Raw genomic sequence first — 9,624 nt, 5'->3', positions numbered from 1 at the left:
CAAACGGATGTCAAACATAACTGAAACGTATAACAGTAAGAAGAAACGTAAATCTGTATCCATTCGTCTAACATCAAATGAAATGCGCATATTCAGTCACTATTTTACTTTTATTGCTGGACGGTTTATCCCAAGAGAAGATGAAGTGTGGGTGTATTGCACTTCTTTAGTAAAATTAGTAGATATGTGTTTAAAACGCTCTTTTACAAATGAAGAACTTGATATACTCGAATTGATTTGTGAACACCATAATTTGTATCTGGCGCTTTTTAAAAGAGATCTCAAACCGAAACACCATTTTTTGGTCCATTACCCAAATATTATTCGTACATCTGGACCTGTAGAAAAAATTATGTGTTTTAGGAACGAAGCAAAACACAAAGGCTTCAAGCAATATTCGCACATAATGTCCTCTCGCAAAAACATCTGCTACACGTCGTGTGTAAAAGATTCTTTGCAATTTGCCTATGAGGTTTTGAATGACAATTTCTTTAAGGTTTCCGTTGAAGCAAATTTTGATCTGTGTGACGTTCAAGATGTTATTATAAGATGCTCATTCAACCGATTGTCATTGATTCAGGGTTTGAAATATTATGCACAAATGAAATTGTGTTCAAAGGAACCAAATATAGAGCAGGATACTTTATTTCAATAGTCGACAAAATCTAACATTCTTATATCAAATACTAGATGTTGTAAAACACAGCGATATTTGTTACTTGGTTGTTCAAGCTTGGAGAACTGGAATGTTTGACAATCACTACTTGGCATATGAGGCAATTGAAAGTATTCGGAACGCTGAGCTCATTCCAATTGATTCTTTCAATGTTCCACCTGTTCATTTTCATTTATTTAGTTAACATCTAAACAGATAACACTGAATCAACAATTTGACGCCACAATACACGGTTCGAGGCCGCATCTCTCCATCCTCGGATACGCCCCACGCTCGCCAAGTCGTTCTGCACCTGGTCTGCCCATCTCGCTCGCTGCGCTCCACGCCGTCTCGTACCTGCCGGATCGGAAGCGAACACCATCTTTGCAGGGTTGCTGTCCGGCATTCTTGCAACATGTCCTGCCCATCGTACCCTTCCGGCTTTAGCTACCTTCTGGATACTGGGTTCGCCGTAGAGTTGGGCGAGCTCATGGTTCATTCTTCGCCGCCACACATCGTCTTCTTGCACACCGCCAAAGATGGTCCTAAGCACCCGTCTCTCGAATACTCCGAGTGCTTGCAAGTCCTCCTCGAGCATTGTCCATGTTTCATGTCCGTAGAGGACTACCGGTCTTATTAACGTCTTGTACATGACACATTTGGTGCGGTGGCGAATCTTTTTCTTCTGGAGCCCGTAGTAGGCCCGACTTCCACAGATGATGCGCCTTCGTATTTCACGACTAACGTTGTTGTCAGCCATTAGCAAGGATCCGAGGTAAACGAATTCCTCGACCACCTCGAAGGTATCCCCGTCTATCGTAACACTGCTTCCCAGGCGGGCCCTGTCGCGCTCGGTTCCGCCCACAAGCATGTACTTTGTCTTTGACGCATTCACCACCAGTCCAACTTTTGTTGCTTCACGTTTCAGGCGGGTGTACAGTTCCACCTGTTACGCTATACAATATTGTTGGTCATTTTTACTTCCGTAATAAATCATGTTTTAATATAGATAACTAGGATAAGAGATAATTGTACCTACATAAGTAGAATAAATCTTTAGATATAGCATAATAAATGGATAAGCGTATTTTTAAAACATGTTTTAAATTATATATTGATTCGCTTCTGTTATCACAATATATATCAAGTGGTTTTAATTCAGAATGTTGTTTTCGAAACAGCATAATGAATCTGGAACATTTGATATATATTGCGATAACTGGAGTAACAATTTTATTTTTCGCGCTTTTATTTGAATGGTATTTCAGATGTGCTTGAAAATCTTATAAATTTTATTGGAAATTTTTATGGTTTTAAAAGTCAAATAAGATAAAATTTATTGGATTTGGTATATGATTAGAACAAACATTGCTCTCAATTTCTATATTTAATTTATATAAAAGTTATATGATTAATATAATAAACATAATCTATATGATTCTGATATAAAATCATATGAAAACCATTATGGAAAAAAGCTATATGTTTTTGCTAATGAATTGAACATGAATAATATTTTGAGTGTATACAATATGTGTACAGCCCCTAAAACATGAGTATCATAAATAAATATTATGCACAATTATGACTATCTTTTATTCACAAATGATTAACATTTATGCATAAAAACAGGAAGAGTGTGTAAAACTTATCCTTTTTATGCATCAAATTTTACACCTTTTGTGGGTAGTCCCACTCTCCCGCAAAAGAGTGTATTTCTGCCGAAAAGAGCATACTTTCAGCTTTGCGTGTAGTGTCCGATCTACGAAATTAATCTCTTTTTTAGATCAAAAACATAGGATCCAAAGTTACTTTGCTCAAATAATCAAAGTTGTTTTGAATTTGTTGTAGTTTTTTATCAGTAGCGTTAAAGAAAATATATTTTAGTTACTAGATAAAGATTGTCGCTGTCGTCGCTGTCCGGAACATCTTTTGGGCGAGGATAGGGGAGCTAAATGTCAAAGAAGGAAAATCCATACGATTTGACAGCTTGGTACCCAACAATGTTCCGGACAGCAGAACAAAGGGAACCGAAGCGACAATCTTTATCTAGTAACTAAAATATCTTTTCGTTTAAGTCATGTACCCAACAAAAGAAATTATGTCGATGTGCTGAAATGCTTTTGATGAAAATTTATAGTCCAAATTTTTGTAAATTATCTACACGGTTAGAAAAAAGTACCTAATATTAGGTACTTTTCACTCAAATCGGAAATTTAGAGTGGGAACCCAAAATTAAGCATTTTTTATTAAAATTAAGTAAAATTCACTTAAAATTTTAAAAAAAAATATTGAGCAAATTTTTAAATAGAAACTAACCAAATTTAGGCAAATTTCACTCAACTTTTGTAAACATGAGACTACTCAAAAGATGTTCCGGACAGCAACGACAGCGACAATCTTTATCTTTTTTTTGTTAAATATCTTGGCTGTGCATATGCACAGCATATGTTTCGAAATGGACAAATTGATATGAAATTTGCGAAAAAGAATCCACGTGTCTTGGAGGGACTCGAACCCTCAACCTCCTACTCTCTAGATAGGCGTGATAACCCCTACACAACAAGACCACTTAAAGGTCACGTTTGCGGAAAAGCCATCAGAATCCGAGTACCAACCTCCACCGCGGTTAGCTCTCTTTTGCAAATTGAATATCTTTCGGATGCTTGATTTGCCCAATCTCCACATTTGCTTTACTGTTGTATATCCACAGCCAAGCGAGTGCACATTGTTTATTAAACGAGAGGATCGCACTCCATGCCCCCAGCAACGGACTGGGCGGGACGGTATAGAATGCGAATTCAATCGCACTCTGCTGTGCCAAAGGCTTGCTTGGCTAAAGCATTTGATGAGTTTGATTGCCTTTACGTAAACGGTCGCGTGTACTCAGACGACTAATGACGGTGAAAGACCGACACTTGATTACAATTAATTGCATATTATTCGGCAACTCGGCCGTACGAAAACCATTTTTTGTTAAATATCTTGGCTGTGCATATGCACAGCATATGTTTCGAAATGGACAAATTGATATGAAATTTGCGAAAAAGAATCCACGTGTCTTGGAGGGACTCGAACCCTCAACCTCCTACTCTCTAGATAGGCGTGATAACCCCTACACAACAAGACCACTTAAAGGTCACGTTTGCGGAAAAGCCATCAGAATCCGAGTACCAACCTCCACCGCGGTTAGCTCTCTTTATGCATATGCATATGCACAGCCAAGATATTTAACAAAAAAATGGTTTTCGTACGGCCGAGTTGCCGAATAATATGCAATTAATTGTAATCAAGTGTCGGTCTTTCACCGTCATTAGTCGTCTGAGTACACGCGACCGTTTACGTAAAGGCAATCAAACTCATCAAATGCTTTAGCCAAGCAAGCCTTTGGCACAGCAGAGTGCGATTGAATTCGCATTCTATACCGTCCCGCCCAGTCCGTTGCTGGGGGCATGGAGTGCGATCCTCTCGTTTACTAATCAATGTGCACTCGCTTGGCTGTGGATATACAACAGTAAAGCACATGTGGAGATTGGGCAAATCAAGCATCCGAAAGATATTCAATTTGCAAAAATAGAGCTAACCGCGGTGGAGGTTGGTACTCGGATTCTGATGGCTTTTCCGCAAACGTGACCTTTAAGTGGTCTTGTTGTGTAGGGGTTATCACGCCTATCTAGAGAGTAGGAGGTTGAGGGTTCGAGTCCCTCCAAGACACGTGGATTCTTTTTCGCAAATTTCATATCAATTTGTCCATTTCGAAACATATGCTGTGCATATGCACAGCCAAGATATTTAACAAAAAAATGGTTTTCGTACGGCCGAGTTGCCGAATAATATGCAATTAATTGTAATCTTTATCTTGTAACTCAAATATCTTTTGTCGCCACTCCGTAGCCTCATGTCCATTCAAGATTCTATAGGTAATGTTTCAAAAACATTTCGTGAACTTACATTTCATGATGGGCTTATGTAGTCATTGATCGATCCTCGCGTCATTAAGTGGGCAAATTACTAGTAGAGAGAATGATAGTGGAAAAAAGTATCAAATGGTTTACCTCATGTACGTAGGTGGCGATGTTCCCAATTAAACGTTACTCGATACCGTGACCTGCCCTAATTCCGCGCATTGCCTAATACCGTGGATTTTTTCCAAATTGTAGTATATAGAGTGACTGACTGTCGTACACATCAAATTATTTGGTGAAATGCACAAATACATAGCAGGAAATTTTTGCAAATAATTATGGGTATTTGTGACGTATATTAAGGCGTTAACCCTCATGGTGTCTGTAGAGCACCATCAAATTTTGCACCTTCTAACCTTCATCGCATTGTTTCAACAACAAGAAGCAATATTTGGCACATCTTTATAGTTCCATTAGATTGCAAATATAATCAATTCTGAGAACAAATAGTTGAACTATTGAAAACAATCAATTAACTATTGATTTACAATCAAAAACTTTTTTTTTCGTTTTCCACTAATTTAAGCTATGCCAAATAACTTTTGTTCTAGCATTTTTCTCAAAGATGATTCCTTCCTATTGAAATCCTTGAAAAAAGTCGTGAGCGGGAAAGGGTTAAAAAAATAAATGTGATAATGTATGCCTCGACCAGTCAAAACTTTTCACCCGCTTAGCAAAAAGCTTAAAATAAGAGTTATATTTCCAAGTCTAGTAACTTAATTTTTCAATGTTATTTGCTTCTATTATTTCATTGAGCCCATTTTTACAGCAATGAAATATGAGTTGGTTATTGGAATGGCATTGAAAGTTGTTGTTTATGCACTTCTATTTATTAATACAGAATACTCAGAAAAATCGAACGTAGCTATCACATTGGATACATAAACCACTAAACAATATCCGTATAAGGTATTGAAACATCCATGTTAGAATCTGAGACATTTTATGCGTAGAATTTATCAAGGAAGGCATCATTGGGTCCCCGTAACGCTGGGTAGACACCTTTGCGTGGTGTGTTACGGTGTAAGATCTACCACGGTCACATTGTCAGCTACTGATAAATCCTGACCCAACGAATACCTTCCCCAATATCCAACTGAAGGTGAAACCTGGCCATGCCCATTTAGTAGTAATCCTCATGCTTTTGTAATTTTTATCCTAGATTGGAATCAAGTACCACACCCACCTCGATTTCTAATAGCAATCGGAATAAGGATTTCAAAAGAAAAACATGAGTATCACTAGTGTCCAATCTACGAAGTACACCCAATGAAAACAAATTTGTGTTGGTCTATTTTAGCTCATTAAAACTCATATTCGCCTATATGGGTCTCAGTATGATAGTTACTATCAACTGTATGTACAAAAAATAGTAAACCAATCGGTTTTCGGTATCTATGCTCATTGAAGTACACCGTAACTATGTTATGCTAGGATAACTAAGAAAGCATCATTCAGATGAATTACATATGTATTGCGATAAGTATTATTCCAGTACCAAAATAAACTTCTTGAAGAAGACTTGAAAATAATAAACATCTAATGAACACAAAAAACGTCTTCATTATGTCGTTCGACACATAAGAGTACGACATCATTTCTGCGATATTCACCACAGACTATTAAAATTCATGTACAGTTTCTTATATAGAAGTATAGTATTCTTCATCTGAATACAAACATACCATTGCCTTCAAATCATTGTAGACACTGGATATCACCTATCTAAAATCTAAATAAATGAGTAAATTCTTTGATGAATCTATAAACACTTTTAAACCGTCAATATTGAGAAGTTGAGCACTTCCCAAAGAAATGATTCTTTTTCAGTAGGTATCTTTGTAAAATATTAATTTTAACACATTCAAAGTTAATTGCCTATATACCGGGTAATAAGCCACCCGGTGTGGAAATTAATTACTATGTCTGAAACTTGATTATGCATATGTACAACATGTGATAGATTTAGTTCGGAAAAGGTATTGGAGGGTAACCGCCCCTTCGGTGGGGTTTGATCCCACGACCCCAGTTCGCATGACAGGTGCTTTCCCTACTAAGCTACGAAGGACCTCCGTCGTCCACCGCAGCTTAGCGGGTACTGATGAAACCAAATTCCCAGCACCAGGTACCAGGTATTAATTTTAAATTACGTTTCTCTTTAGTATGACCTAATAATTCAATTGAAATTTGTATATGATTCAATTATTTACATGTTTTATTGTAAATGTGCTCTTAATTTTATCATTTAAGCTTGTTTGATAGGGCACGGTATTAGGCGCAGTATTTCAGTATATCTTGCGCAATATTTGGAATCGTCTTCTGATTGTACACGGTATTAGGCATATTCACAAGCACAAGTTAAATGTCAAACACTATTTTCTTCATTTTTTATGAGTTGAAGTACAAAACATATGTTTCCCTTCAAATGTATTTTATATTGATTAAAGCGACATAGTTTTCAAGGGTGATTGTTGCAAAATAAATTCTATGTAGCGAATTTATTGTAGACACGTTTTTCCCCACGGTAAAAGGTCATGTCACGGTAGTTTGCTTCTATCGATAATAATGAATTTAAACCTCATCGATTTTTTAGTGTGGGTAGACTATTAGGCGGGTGTCCTACGAAAGGCTGAAACACATAAGGCTGAAGTCAAAAGGCTGAAAAGCTGAAATGTATCGAAAGGCTGAAATTGAGGGGATGGAATGAATCCCAATCATACGATATATTGTACAACTATGTGGAGTTGTTGGATAGTGAATAAAGAATAATGAATGATGAATAAACAAAAATGAATGAATGATGAATAAAGAATACAAAATAAGAAAAATAAAATAAAAATCAAGAATAAGGAATAAAGAATAAAGAATAAAAAATAAAGGATAAAGAATATAGAATAAAGAATAAAGAATAAAAAATAAAAATTGCTCAGAGAAGAAGGAAGAAGGAAAAAAGGAGGAAGACGGAAGAAGGGAGAAGGAAAAAAGATGAAAGATTGAAGAAAGAACATAGAAGAAGGAAGAAGGTAAAATTAAGATAAAGATGGAAGAAAGAATAATGATGAAGCAAGATTAAAATAGGAAGAAGACAGAAGAAGGAAGGATTAAAATGGAAGAATGAAAAAGGAAGAAAAAAGAAGGAATAAGAATGAAGTAAAAATAAAAGGAAGAAGAAGGGAAAAAAAGAAAATGAAGGAAGAAGAAAACAAAACGAAAGAATAAAGATGGAGAAACCAGGGACAAGGAAGAAGGAAAAAAAGAAAGAAGATGAAAGGACGAATCTAGGAACAGGAAAAAAAGGCGAAAGAAGAAAGAATAGAGAAAAAAGAATAAGGAAATAGGAAGAAGAAACTAGGACAAGGAAGAAGGTAGAAGAAAGAAGACAGAAAGGAAGAAAAAACAAGGAAATGAAAGAAGCAAGAAAAAAGAAAAAAACAAGGAAAAATAAGAAATGAGAAAGTAAAAGGAAAGAAGGAAGAAGAGCAACAAAGAAAAATGAAGGAAGAAGAAACCTGAAAAAAGAAGTTGAAACAAGGAACAAGGAAGGCAGAAGAAGGAAGAAGGGAATAGAAACAAGAAAGAAGGATTGGGGATGGAAGAACTATGGAGGAAGAGCAAAGAAGAAATAAGGTAGAACGAAGAATGAAGAAAGAAACAGGAAGAAGGAATTAGGAAGAGTTGAAGAAGAAAGGAGGAAAATGAAGAATAGAATAAAAAAGAGGAAAAAAGGGAGAAGGAAATAGGAAGAAAGAAGGAAGAATAAAAAAGGAAAAAGGAGAAGGAAGAAAAGAGAAGAATAAAAAATTCGAAGGTAATTTGAGCAAGAATCAAAAACCAAATACAAGAACCAAGAACAATAAAGTCTTGTTCCTTTCTATGTTTCAGCCTTTTCAGCCTTATGAGTTTTCAGCCTTATGTGATTCAGCCTTTCGTGGAAAACCCCTATTAGGCATATACATATGTATAAGCATTCGTGAATATCAAATATTAGATATTTTAGATTAAGTATAAAACCTTAAATTCTTTGAAATATAGGAAAATATAAGAAAAGTTGATTTTATTTAACGTAATGCGGGGAGCACGAACTATCATAAAATCATCATAATTTTTATCATTGATTGCTTTTTTTTCTACAACTGAACAAATATGACTTCGAAAATTTATCAATGGCGCGTGCTTACTCGCAATTTACATCCTGATACATTTACAGTTACATCAAACAACTGAAAACTGAAATTCGTCGTTCCAAAATTACGAAGCGATAAAGCTAGAAAGAGTAAAAAGATAGGGAAAATGATACGGTGTGTAGTGCCTCCCCAAGTCACCGTAATCCTACTTCTAACGAATATTTGAAGAGTTATTTAGGTTGGAAAAGGACGTTTTTCAGTTTGATTACTCTCTTACATTATAGTGCATCGTCCCTCGTATTAATAATGTGAATATGATGCTACAATCGTTATTGGCGTTCTTTCCCCACTTTCCCCTAATAAAAAAAATGATAGTAATAGTCAGTAATTGACAATCTTACAATTATTGTGAGTGAGATATGGACTTAATACATTGCTTTCAAACAAACTATTATTCATTTATAGTTAGGAGAAAACCAGGCGTACCATATCATAGGATTGGCGGCCCAAACAAATAAAAGTACAAAAAATGGACAAACCGGAGAAATATTTTCGAAAAATCATGGATCAACTACAGCACATGACCAATCGAGCTTTGGAAATGCGTGGTACGGATTTTACTATCTTTATTTTTTTCCAAAATATTTTCTTCATTATTATTATTTTTACGCAGTGGACGCTAATCGATTGACAACGAACATCATCCTGGCAAACAACATTGAATACGTTGAGGAGATCCATCGCTTTCGAGAAATAGATCGCTTCGCTGACAACAGCCCAAGTCCAGCTGAACAAGTAGATACGAAGGAACAATGAAACAATGAATAATTTCTATATCAAGTCAGTCAGGGAATAAAAGGAATAAAGAACGCAATCAACG

The sequence above is a fragment of the Armigeres subalbatus genome, chromosome 3 (genome assembly GCF_024139115.2).
Source record: "Armigeres subalbatus isolate Guangzhou_Male chromosome 3, GZ_Asu_2, whole genome shotgun sequence".
Lineage (NCBI taxonomy): Eukaryota > Metazoa > Arthropoda > Insecta > Diptera > Culicidae > Armigeres > Armigeres subalbatus.
Note: the sequence above shows the minus strand (reverse complement) of the source record.